The following is a 12,485-nucleotide window of genomic DNA, read 5'->3' as shown; positions in this document are numbered from 1 at the left end:
AAGCTATCCATACAAGCTTTTCACTGACTCCCACTTATTCTTCCTCTAAATATTCAGGCTGGTAAATAAATGTTTTGCCTTCCCGAGCTAATGCATAATGTATAAATCAGCCCCAAACACAAAGAAACCTAAAAACAGTTCTCATAAAAAAGATTGAGATTTTTTCCATAAACAACAGCTGGCAAAGTATCTCACAAAAGGGGAAAAAAAAAATCTTTGCCGATACATTTAATTGCTTCAGGATTTAATGCTTCTCCAGACTTGTTTGCTGCAGCCAATGTTAGAAACAAAGTGTTTCAATCCAAAAACTGCAGCTCCATCTCCACTTCAGGACACACTGCCTGAGGAGAGCTGGAACAGAACAGCACAGGCTTCTCCTCAGCTGTTCCAGCCTTCTGCAGGATCCTGGAGCTTGCTCCCAACCTCCTGAGGGGACACTCCGGGCTGGGAAGAGGATGCATCACCTGTGGCACCACCATGCTGAAACATGAAGATGAGGGTCTCTAGTAATTTCACCCAAAAATTAAAAAGCAGGTGAAACTGTTCTGTTTAAAAATTTTGAGTGAACAAAACAGTATTACACAGAAGAGTTAAAAAAAAAAAGAGGGAATAAAGGCAAGAGAGGAAATTATTTAATCTGCCTTTCCTGCAAGCATTTTCACCCCCACAGAAGCAGCGTACAGCCACGCCAGAGTGTGTTTGCCTGTGTCAGCACTCTGAGGGCCATCCCACTGTGCCTGCTGTTAAGCATGTCAAGAAATAAAGAGGGATTTGCCCTGACAGCCACACCTGAGGCTCCGTACAGAACCTCCCCAGCAGTTTCTGTTTACCCTAAAAATCAGATGACCTCATTTCCACAGGCCTGAGTGTCCCAGCCCTGGCTGCTGCGCCACGCAGCTTGTCAGATGGGCAACACTTCCCCAAACAATTCCTGAGCTTCCCACAGCCCGTCCTGCCCAGCAGGGGAATCTCTGCACACCAGAGAACCTCCCTGCTCTGCAATTTCCAGCACCTACAGAGCCGCCGACACAGAGCACAAACCTGGCACGGCACACAGCCTGTCACCTTCCCAGCACCAAGCACAAGCTCCAGTTTGTTTCAGTTTTCCACACACTAATCACTCCCAGCAATATCCTTTGAGCAGTTCACTTAGTTCTTTTGAGTTTTACAGATAAACTACAAAGTATGTGTTTCTTCTACTGGTCTTGTGGGAGTAGAAAAATAAGGCTGTAAATTAAAGCTGGTCTGCTTGCAAACCTCCTCCCTCTGAAATTGGGCAACAGGCTGTGCTTTAACCCAGGCTCCAGCAGGATTGGCAGCACCCCGTTTGTGGGAGATGGGGATGGCCCCAGCCCTGTCCCCCAGAGTGACAGCCCAGCTCCACCTGCAGAAGCAGTGTCACCCAGGGAGGCTCTGTGGGACCACCATCCAAGGGGCTGGGAAAAGGAACCAGAGCAACAGGACTTTCTCTAGTTCCACTGGCTGCAGGCAAGTCTGCACCTCCACTGGGAACATCTCATGGATCTGCAAAATCAAAATAGGATGGGAAAGTGACTGATAGCACGCACCCTTAAAAGGCCATCCGATGCTGATTTATAGGCTTGAAGCAGCAGGGAATTTCCTACATGGAAAAATCTGCCAGGGGAAACATCAATCCTGTCTTCAGCTCCGCTGTCCCTGGCTGGGCAGAGCACTCGCTGTGCTCTGCAGAGCAAACAGACCCAGGCTCACAACACGGATGCACACTGCCTGCACACCAAGGTCTCCTCCAGCAGTCACCAAACAGCAGCAAGAGCTCCAGGGAAACCTGGCCACCAGGTGATGGTAATGATGTAACACATAGCTCAGCTGTGTGGGCTGCTGGTCCTCTTGGATTCCTCTGTGCTCACCTACTGATTGATTCTGTTCTGAGGGCGGGTTAAATATCCCTGTGAGTCTTTCCCAGGAGACAGAGATTCAATCCAAACGATTCGGCACAGATGCAGTGGAGGTAGGGCAGAAGACGTACTGGCTTTCAACAAAAGCTTGGAAATTATGGGTTTTTTTCTAAGAAAATGTGAGTTTGGAAAGACATGTCCAAAGGAGGAACCCAAGTGTAAGAAGAACATAAAATTAATTCAAGCACAGAGGCTGCATGAACAGCTCCATTCCCCCTCTGCCAGCTTCCCCCCAAGCACACGAGCGGTGGTGGCTCAGTGGAACTTTCCATCTCCCAGTCCAAGTTTTTGTCAGCTCCTGCGTCCTGATTAAATCTGTAATCCTGGTAATCCTGGGGATGGGGGAGAGGGCGAGATTCAGCACTATCCACAGAAGACCGACAACCTCGCTCCAAGACACGGTTCATGGGATGGGATCCACCTGCACTCCCCTGTCCACTGCTCTCTGAGCTGACCTGTCTGGTCCCTTGCCCACCCCTCAGCTTTGGGGGCTGCCAGGGGTGGGGACACAACATGGTGACCTGAAAGGATCCGTGGATCAGTCTCACCACGCCTGCCCTGCTCACCTGGATGGCTGTGGGTCACTCCCCTGCCTGGCCTTGCAGCCACACCTCTCTTGCAGGCCCACCTGCCCAGGGATGCTGGCAGACACCACCAAACCTCCCAGCTGTTGCTATGGCTACAGGAAAGTCGCTGCATCCCTGCATGAAGCATCCTGCCTCACTGAGGGTCCTTGCAGCAGCCAGTTGCCCTGGAAGACAGCCTTGAGATCCTGCTCGCTTCAAGAGTGGCTCTGATGTCCTCTCACAGAAAATCCATGCCCCCTCCTCCCTCCCTTTTCCTCAGCACGCTGGCCTCCTCTCGAGAGGCAGCTTGAGAGGAGCACAAAGCTCAGCAACTCTTACTGCGGAGCACAAAGGCTCGCACAGGGTACAGGAAACAAATTCCCAGGGAAAATGAAAGGCAAGGAGCTATTTCATACAGGAATACCAGTTACTGACTTGTTAACTGGGAGATGCGAGGGTGCACCAGGGAAGTGTCACCCAGTCCACTGCCCCAATCCCAGTGGCAAACACATCTCACACTTTGCTTGCACTTTTCCCAGTGAACACGGCACTGGGTGTACAGGGAGCCAGAAGGCAGTGTCAGACACACTCTTCCAGCCTGAGCAGCCAACCTCTGCCACTGCCAGGGCCCTTCTCCAGGCATGCTGTGACACACCAACATGGCCATGTCTACCACGAGCACAGGCAAGGCACTCGGCTTGCAGCCAGGTTTTATGGAGCAACAGGCTTAGCTCCTGTGGGCAGCAGCCCCAAGAGACTCCAAAGCAGCCTCCTCCCAAGGGAGCCATCCCTGCAGAGTGACAAGGCCCAGGGCTCCCCGTGCCCCAGCCCACAGGACATGTGAACCCCGACTCTGCTGAGCTGTGCTGGAGTTCTGATGATGAATAATTAATTGCCGCTTTGTTTCCTGGTGAAATTCTATAGCGGTAATTATCTCTGTTTTAACATAAAATAATGATCACTTTCTCCTTTCCTTCCCTTCTACTGCCAATTAAGAGATGGGAAGACAGCACACCTCTGGCTCAGGATTCCTCAGAGCCCTTTGGGACTGGAGCTGCAGGGGTGGGGAATCACCGGGATGCTCTCCTGGGCCGCGCAGCTTGCCAAGCGTGCAGTGCTCGGGTCACGGGGGACTCACGCTCATGGGGGCAGCAGCTGATTCTCCAGTGTTTTCTTCTGAGACTTCTAATGAGTGCTAATTAGAAGTGGCCATTCAGGCTGTCAGCAGCTGCCCATCCATCAGCAGGTGCCTGGGCTGACGCTGCTCCCGTGTTTGCGTTCGCCAGGCTGCGGCCTCAGGACTGGCCTTGCTTACAAACACTCTAATCAGGACAGCTCACTTCTTTTCATCCCACCTCTCTTTTTTCTATGCATATACATATAAAAGCAAGGAAAGGGTTTATTCCTAAGTATTTCCCCCTCCAGCAGAGAAGCACAACCACGACTGTGCAAATAACCCAGAGTTTCTGGCAGACCCTCATCCAAGCTCGTGCCCATGGGGGTCACTGCCAAGACCAGTGGTGAGGACAGAAAGCTGTGGCACTGCCTGGACACTACTTTTGGGCACTGGCAAAGGCACACAATGAGCTGGGGGGCAGCAGTTCCCCCGAGAGAGAAGCTGCCAGACAGCTCACGAAGTACTGGGGTAGCTGCTGCCCCACAATCAGTACTTTTTTCTCCAAAGCACCAGCATAAGCCTTTTAAAAGACCCTATCCTGAAATTTTAGGGTATCTGATGATATCCTAAAATCCTGGCTTTCAGGATGGAAACAAAACCAAATCTGAAAACCACCTAGTATCTCTGGATGAGCATCCACAGAGTGCCCTCCACTCTGGTGACCATGGGGGGTCTGCCAGGTCTGAACATTCCAAGCAGCTGGCATCCTCTTCTGTTACTCTCCCCATGTGCCTGGAGCATGTCCTGCTGGCATGGACAGCTCTGACTTGGAGGTGTGATCCCTGTTCCTGTGTGGTTTCATCACACCCAGCACAGAAGACTTTGATCCCAACAGGAGAGCCCCTGAAGAGCCTGGGCTGAAGCGGGAGCTCTTCACCTCTCTGCCAGCACCAGGCATTTTGGGATCTCTGGGGAAGAAAAACCACTCACCTCTCCATTTTCTAACAGGAGCAGCAGGGAAATGACAAAGGACCTGCACACATGGACAACCAGTATCTAATCTGGGAATTCTTTTTAATGCAGTCCACAAAAAAAGGGCATTTTAATTAAATATTTTTATTTTACCCACTGCTGCACACTAAATCAAACTGCTTCAGCATTAATACATGAAGCCATTATTCTGTGCATGCATAAGTGAATTTACGCACGTGTCTGTATATAAAAACTACACAATTAAGCACTGCTTAAAATGCAGATTGCAGATGATAAAAACTCCACCCTGACTGTATTAAAACCTGACTTGGGATGCTTTATTTGATTCTTGGTCATTTAAATCTAGTGTAAATGCAATGAAGTCAATGAAGCCAGTAATAATTTACACTCGTGGAAAATCTGGACCTTTGATTTTTAACTACTAACTACTGGCAAGAACCGAAAAACAAGCAACAAAAATCCAGTTTGCAACATGGGGCCAGATGTTATTTTTCTTCCTTTGCAGTAATAGCTCAAAAATACCAAATTTAAAACAGAGCTCTAAGAAAGGCTTGTCCTGGATCTTAGAGCTAAAACAGCTTTCAGCCCTGAAATTTAAGTTAATGCTTGAGGCCCCTGCTCACACATTCATGTTTGATCTGTGAAATACTATAAACATACCAACATTTAAAGCATGTGCTGATAACTACTTGCTCTGTTTTCCTTCATTATCAAGCTTACTCCATCTACCCTTCTAGCATCATAGAGAAACTTTCAAACAGCTTAGGAAAGAAACTGCCATTCACATGATCTGATCAGGAACCTCATACTCTGTCCCAACAAAAACAGATCATATATTTTACATGGCCTGGGGTCAGCAGGCACTGAGGCAAATTACTTCATTCCCTAATTTCTTGGTACTGCAAGTCCAAAATTTTTAACAACCAAAAATTTACAGCAGCACATATTTTCCTGGGGAGAACTGGGACATTTTACAAAAATGCAGCAATATATATTTCAAATGCTAACTGGGACAATTTGTGTTGATCACACCAGGCGAATAATTCAGGTGTGGAAAAAAAAGTAAACCATTCTGGTATCTGGCCAGCCTAGAACATCTACATCTGGAACTCAATAACTGCAATGTTATTGCAGCTGTGAGCAGCCATCTGCACCTCAGCAATGTCCCGAGGCAGCCAGAGCCACCAAACAAGGGGACCACACTGACTCTTCCCAGTTGCCAGCCCCAAACCCTCCACTGGCGCTGCTTTCCATGCTCAGCATGTGAAAATCCAAGTGCTTTTTCTTCCCAGAGAAAGGAGTAAGTCTGACTTGACAATTTTTTTTTTTTCACTGCCTTCTTAGAAATTCAGGTCACAGGCTTCATGGAAGACTTCTCAGATTACCAGAGTGATGCACAGCAGCAGCCTGGCATCCTCAAGTGTCAGAGAAGTAAAACCCAATTCAGGGAGGCACAATGTGATATTTATTCACGTCTGAAGTCATGCTTTGTTGCTTAACACCTTTTAAATGCAAAGGCATTTAAAGATTTGGAAGCAAGGGTCCCCTTTCAGTATTTCAAGCCTCTCTGCTGCCTTTTCCACAACACAAAATAACCAAAAGAGTAACCCAAGTTTGCTAAAAGGTCAAGGAAGCAAGCCTCATTCCTCCAGATACAAAGAACAAACAAAAAAGGAATGGAGGAAAAAAGCCAAAATAAATCCAAAAACCAAGAAAATTTCTGGGTGTTTTTTAAGTTATTCCAGAGGGGAAAACATAATCATAAAAAAGGACACAGGGCTTCCCCACTCCACCATTGGAGAGCTACCATGCAGATGGGGCTGCACTTCTGACAGACTCTCAAATACCCTCCTCCTGTGCCTTTGGCAGCAGCAAGTGTACAGGCTCTGTTCCTTTTTTCCTACAAGGATAATTCCTTTCTTCCTCCCCCCGTGCCATCATTTCTCAAGACTATGAACATGATTCTTGGGTAGCAACAGGCAATTAACCTTTGGTGCTCCTCACTCCCCGTGCAGCGTGCCACACCGATCTTCCCCCCGAGCTCTGCGTGCCCTCCCTGCACAGCCAGCCCGTGACAACACAGCATTTCCCACCAGGAACAACAATTAAAACAGGAACAGGCTCATCACAAGCATCGCCAATGGAGCGAACAAGTCCCAGCCTGAGAGATCTGCCCACACTACAGGTGCGCATCCCGGCTGCGCTGCGGCGCTGGAGGCTGAGCCAAGGTTCTTTTCCCTCAGAACAAGCAGTTTAATTACAGCTGTTTGATACACGTGTAGTTATGGATTCTGGAAAAACTGACAGCAGATTTCAGGGGAAGACACTCCGGAGCTCACCACCTCCCCTCAGTCTGCAGGGACAAAGCTGGCTTTGGAATCTGGAGTTTGCTTTCTCCTTCTTTTGTTCACTGATGCAATAGAACACACTGAAGATCAAATGGGTAATACCACTGCCACCTCTTGATTTTTATCTTACAAGCTTTGTGTTATTTTTCTCCCTGAACAAGCAGTTTAATTACAGCTGCTTGATACACGTGCAGTTACGGATTCTGGAAAAACTGACAGCAGATTTCAGGGGAAGACACTCTGGAGCTCATCACCTCTCATCAATCTGCACACTGTAGGGACAAAGCTGGCTTTGGAATCTGGTTTCTCCTTGTTCCACTGATGCAATAGATCAATCTGCACACTGTAGGGACAAAGCTGGCTTTGGAATCTGGAGTTTGCTTTCTCCTTGTTCCACTGATGCAATAGAACACACTGAGGATGAACTGGGTAATACCACTGCCACCTCTTGATTTTTATCTCACAAGCTTTGTGTTATTTTCCTCCCTGAAGCTCTGGCTCTTGGAGTTGCACAAAGATCAAATGGGGAATACCACTGCCACCTCTTGATTTTTATCTCACAAGCTTTGTCTTATTTTCCTCCCTGGCTCTTGGAGTTGCACAATCACATGGGAACACTGGCAAAATTTTAGCAAAAAGAACACCACTGGCCTCCCGTGTATGCCCAGAGGGCCCTGTTTTACAGGGAACTGCATGGTTTTAGTGATCAATTCAGATTTTCAAGTACCCAGCCAAAAGCAGCTGTTCTGAGCTTCCCCTTTGGCACTGTCCTGCTGTGAAACATCCTGCCCGAGAGCAATGGTGCCCAGCTACCTGCTCCCCTGCACAGCAGCACAACTCAGCCACACTTGGACAGGGAACTGCATGGTTTTAGTGATCAATTCAGATTTTCAAGTACCCAGCCAAAAGCAGCTGTTCTGTTCGGCACACTGTCCAGGTACAGCCCTGCTGTGAAACATCCTGCCCCAGAGCAATGGTGCTCAGCTCCTGCTCCCCTGCACAGCTGCTGCCCCTTTGGATGGCTGAAAAATCCCAGAGAAAACACTTGTGCCCACCTCTTACTGCTGAGAGACCCTGCAATCCAGCAGTCCCACAAAAAATCCCAGCCCAGAAGGCAAACCCCAAGCTCCGAGCAAGTGCAGAGCGCAGCACAGAAAAGGAGAAATACCCACCGTGGTTTCTAACAAAGGAAGCTCTGCAAGGAGAGCTCCAAAGCCCTCAGCTGCCTTGCACATTCCTCTCAAGTGGGGCACATCCAAATCCAGTGTCTGGACACTCCTGGCTCCCCAAGCCCCAGCTCCCTGGGGCCAGCACCAAACCTCAGCCCCTGGTCCCCACCACCAGGACATCTCTCCTTCCTGGCTGCAGCAAGGGAGAGCCCAGCTCCCTGCCAGCACAAGAACCCAGAAGAAACAAGCATGGTTTTGGTTTTATTTCTGAGGTTTTAACCCCAACATCCTGGTTTTCTGATGCTTTAGGTCTGAAGTTGACGAAGTGAAGCAACGTATGGAAGCAGAAGTTCAAGCAAATTTCTGTCAAATTCACCAAACTTATAGCTCAGTGAGAGAAGAACATTTTTTTTGCTATTCCTCAAGGATATTTTGTTACTAAACTTACAGCAATTTATTTTTTTAACGTTCCCCCAAGTGAAAGCAAGGTTTGGCAACTTGCAAGGCAGGAACAAATTTTTGCTTTTCATTTTGCTAAGATAAAATTAATTTTGCTTGAGGGAAGGCAACTTTCAATTGGATTGAGGCTCAAGGAGGGACAAGAAAAAAAAAAGGAACACAAAACACAAAATCACTCATGTGAAGAGTGAATAGGATGCTGTATTTGCTTGGGAAGAAGGCCTTTCTAAACTCTGCAGTTCTCTGGACTTCATTCAGAGCGTGACAGCCCAGCAGAACTCACACCACATCAAGCCCACCAGGTGCATAAACAAAAGAGAGGAAAGAGATCAGAAGGCTCAGCTCCACCCGAGGGGGTCTGGGTGTGTGGTTCAGTGCCACAAGTGAGTAGCCAGCAAGGGTTACCTGCTCCACAGCCAAGCACTACAAATCACACTACCATGAGCTATGACTCACAGGAGAAATATTGATAAAGTTGCTTTTGAAATAAGACGAGGAAATGTAAAAAAAATAATTGCACAAAAACTTCTTTGGTTTAATTCAAGCACTTTCATGCCTGAGGGTCTAAATGAATACAGGGAGATCTTTTTGTTCCTGCAGCAATCAAGTATTTCCTGCCATTACTGATAATGACTTTAAAACAGCACACTTAAGCAGGGCTGTTACTTTATTTTCAGCCTTTCTGAGGCGGGAGTGGAAGCACTGAAGCGGGGGAGGAAAGAAGGTGATGACAGCTCCTCAGAGGAAGCATATGTCAGTCTGGAGAGGAGATAACCAGGGCTGGCACCAGGACCTCGGCCACCCCCTCCAACCTGAACCTCCAGACCTGTGACATCCCACCCTGACACAGCCCCAGAGCCTGTCACCTTCTGGCAGCTAATGAACCCCGTCTGAAACAAGAGCAAGCTCTGGAGTTCCTCCAGTGCAATTTGAGTTCTGAATCTGGTAGCACAGGGACCTGACCCAACACTAAACCAGCTTTAAAACATCTTTTTTCTTGGCTTCCAGCGGGTGAATCACATTTCTGAACAGGACTGGGTGAGTAAATGATACTTGGCCTGAATTGACACAAGTAATTCTCACTCCTTCCTCTTCATCTTTTGCATGAGCTGAAACTGTCAAACATGGCCCAGAATCACAAGTGTTTCATTTAAACAGTATCACCACTTCAGTGAATAAACTGTCCGATTTTTTTTGTCCATCTCCAGTTCCACACACCTTCATGTGGATACCACAAGGACAAGGGGATGGGTAGGAGAGGCCAGAAGAGCACCTGCTGTCTGACAGCAGACACTGCCATGAGAAGCCACCAGGATCCAAGAGGAAGGGGCCAAGAAGCTCTGACTGCAAGGCTGGACACTCAGAGGACAGGCAGCAAGAGACAAGAGGCTCCTGACAAAAGACAGCAGGCTGCTCTGTGGCTCTGCTTCCACAGGCACTCACCACAACCACAAACAGCCACAGGACCAGGCCAGAGCCCATGATGGGCATTTCTCAGAAAAAGGTAAAAAAACCCCAAAAAAAATCCTAAAAATGGTCTTTAGGCTGGAATCAGTCCATTTCTCCACTTTAATACTTCTACAGTTTTTGTTGCAAAGGCAAAGTGAGCAAAACCCCCACTATCTGGAGCAGTTCTGATGATGAAATGATACTGGACATTGGATAAACCATTAGGAAATTAAAGTAGCAGTTGGCAAATGTCATGGCAGGCGTTCAAATGAGCCTGCAATCACCCGAGCAGCTAAAGAACACAGATCTCCCCTCTAGCACCTCAAGGTGTGTTTATTGCCAACACAGCACAGAATCCAAGCACTGCAAAAAGCCACAGCACATTTTAACAGGAGGTACTCCACTTCCCTCCACCAGCAGGTGAGGTGAAACTACTTTCTTAAACACAGAATCAGAATCACAGCATAATGAGGTTGAAAGAAACCTCTAAGATCATCGCGTCCAACCAATGCCCTAACAACTCAACTAGACTATAACACCAAGTGCCATGTCCACTTCTGCTGAGCTGCAAGGTGTTTATACAGGTTCACCTGGGAAGTAAGCAGGAAAAAAAAACCCTTTTCAGGCAGCCTTTCCCTCCTGACACCTGCTCAAGGGAAGGAGAAGCACCTGAAGACCACCACACATGGCGCTGTGGGGATGCTAGGGAGGTTTGAGCTCTGCAGATTCCCAGATCACAAGGGGCCCCCAAGCTCTGGTTGTACAGCACTCATGCATTATGCTCAGCAGCACCACGAAGTGCCCCAGATTCCCTGGAGATTTGCCCTTGGAGAAGGCAAAGGCAGCCTTTGCTTGGTGAAACCTCAACTGCTGTGCCACCATTTGGAGCCTGATCCAGCACCAGCACAGCCAAGGGAAGGACTGGGCTGCCCAGGGATGGAGCCTTCCAGCAGCTCTGCCTGACCAGGATTTCAGCCACCCTACTCCTGGCCACACTTTCAAACATTTTGAAATGAAAGCACAGCTACCACCTCATTGCTCTGTCGTGCTGCAGGACCACAGGCAGCACCGCTGTCACTGCTGTGCCCATGCCCTTCTGCCAGCTCTTTCACTCACTTGTTTGCTGAGCAGCAGAACTGATGCATCCTGCAGGTCATCCTCAGCCCCACCAGCTCCACAGGTAACTCCCACAGACACTGCCTTTTGGGAATGTCACACTCCCAAATGCTTCTGACAGCCACCTGGCTTAACACCAACAGTACTTAACAGTACTTAACGTTATTTGCATTTGCACTGTGACAAACACAAACAAAATCGACAAAACCACAGGCAGGACCTTAACTGTGTTACTTTCACTTCCTTTCTGCAGTACATTCTACCACGGAATGTCACACCATGACAATTTCAACAAGAAACAGTAATTTCACATATCTAGGTATTTCTGCTTTCTCTTTCCCAAGAAAACACAGGGTACTCAGTAATTATTGCTCTACTTGCTGAAAAAAAGTGGGGAGAAACCCTACACACCACAAACAAAATCTTCCTACAGACCACTCTATTTGGTGAGGGCAGCAAGAACAGCTGCAATGGTGAGACAGAAGGTGCTGAGGTACCGAGCACAGTGGGGGAAAATATTACTGCCAGTGCTGATGTGAGGCTGTGAGACTGGGTCTGCACTCTGCCAGAATTATGCAAACAAGCAGAAATTGAGTAAGAAGAATTTTTGTACCAGTCTTTGCTGTCTAAAAAAGACCATAATCATCCATCTGTCCAGAAATGTTATTAAGGATTATGGCAGAGGAAAAATTATAGACAGAGAAGTGCAGCCAGAACTGGTTTTGTTAGAATTTCTCCTGGGGCAGGTAACCTACATTAGTCCTGAAGAACAGAGAAAAACCCTTCCCCTCCTCTCCCCAACACTTGAGGAAATGATACCTAAGCTCTGCTGCAAAGAGCAGTGTTTACAGACTTAAAAACAAGCGAGTCCTGGCAGTAGAGATGTGAGGAAGCCACCAGCAGGACTGAGGAGCTAGAGGCAACTTTCATTCCTACCTGGTTCAGTGCAGTTTCTGATGTAGAGCTGCCCCCCATCCTCTGGAACGTCACTCGCGTTCTGCTCACGCGCCTGCAGGAGCTGCCGCCCGCTCCACTTGTCACCATTTTCCACAGAATAGCTCAGGGCATCGTAACCTGCAGGAAAAGAGCAGCAGGTACATGAGGAAAGGCAACTCCTGATCATCTTGAAGCAGCCAAAACATCTGCATTTTAAAAATGTCACGGCTTCTTGGGTTTAAAGGGGCAGTGTTTCTAAGCCCACTGGAACGGGACACTGCCAGCAGCTCCCCATCCCATGGGAACCATGTGCATTCCTCCATAGCTCCTGAAGTTCATCCTAGGAGAGCATCTGTTTTCCCACCCAGCACCATCTGACTGAAGGCAGAGCACGC

The 12,485-nt window shown here is 48.1% G+C and overlaps 1 protein-coding gene across 1 annotated transcript in view; it reads right to left on the bottom strand.

Annotated features, from left to right (window-relative positions):
• Window positions 1–12,223, bottom strand: part of SLC24A3 (solute carrier family 24 member 3) — an 88,390-nt gene extending 76,167 nt beyond the window's left edge. Inside the window, exon 1 of the mRNA XM_041417118.1 lies at window positions 12,091–12,223. The gene's annotated coding sequence lies outside the window, so the exon portion shown is untranslated. The remainder of the gene's footprint in view (window positions 1–12,090) is intronic.
• Between the last annotated feature and the right edge of the window lie 262 nt (window positions 12,224–12,485).

Source organism: Onychostruthus taczanowskii, unplaced genomic scaffold (genome assembly GCF_017590055.1).
Source record: "Onychostruthus taczanowskii isolate IOZ18803 unplaced genomic scaffold, ASM1759005v1 scaffold55, whole genome shotgun sequence".
In the NCBI taxonomy this organism is placed as follows: domain Eukaryota; kingdom Metazoa; phylum Chordata; class Aves; order Passeriformes; family Passeridae; genus Onychostruthus; species Onychostruthus taczanowskii.
The sequence above is the reverse complement of the archived record's forward strand: the minus strand, read 5'-3'. Positions and strand labels throughout refer to the sequence as shown.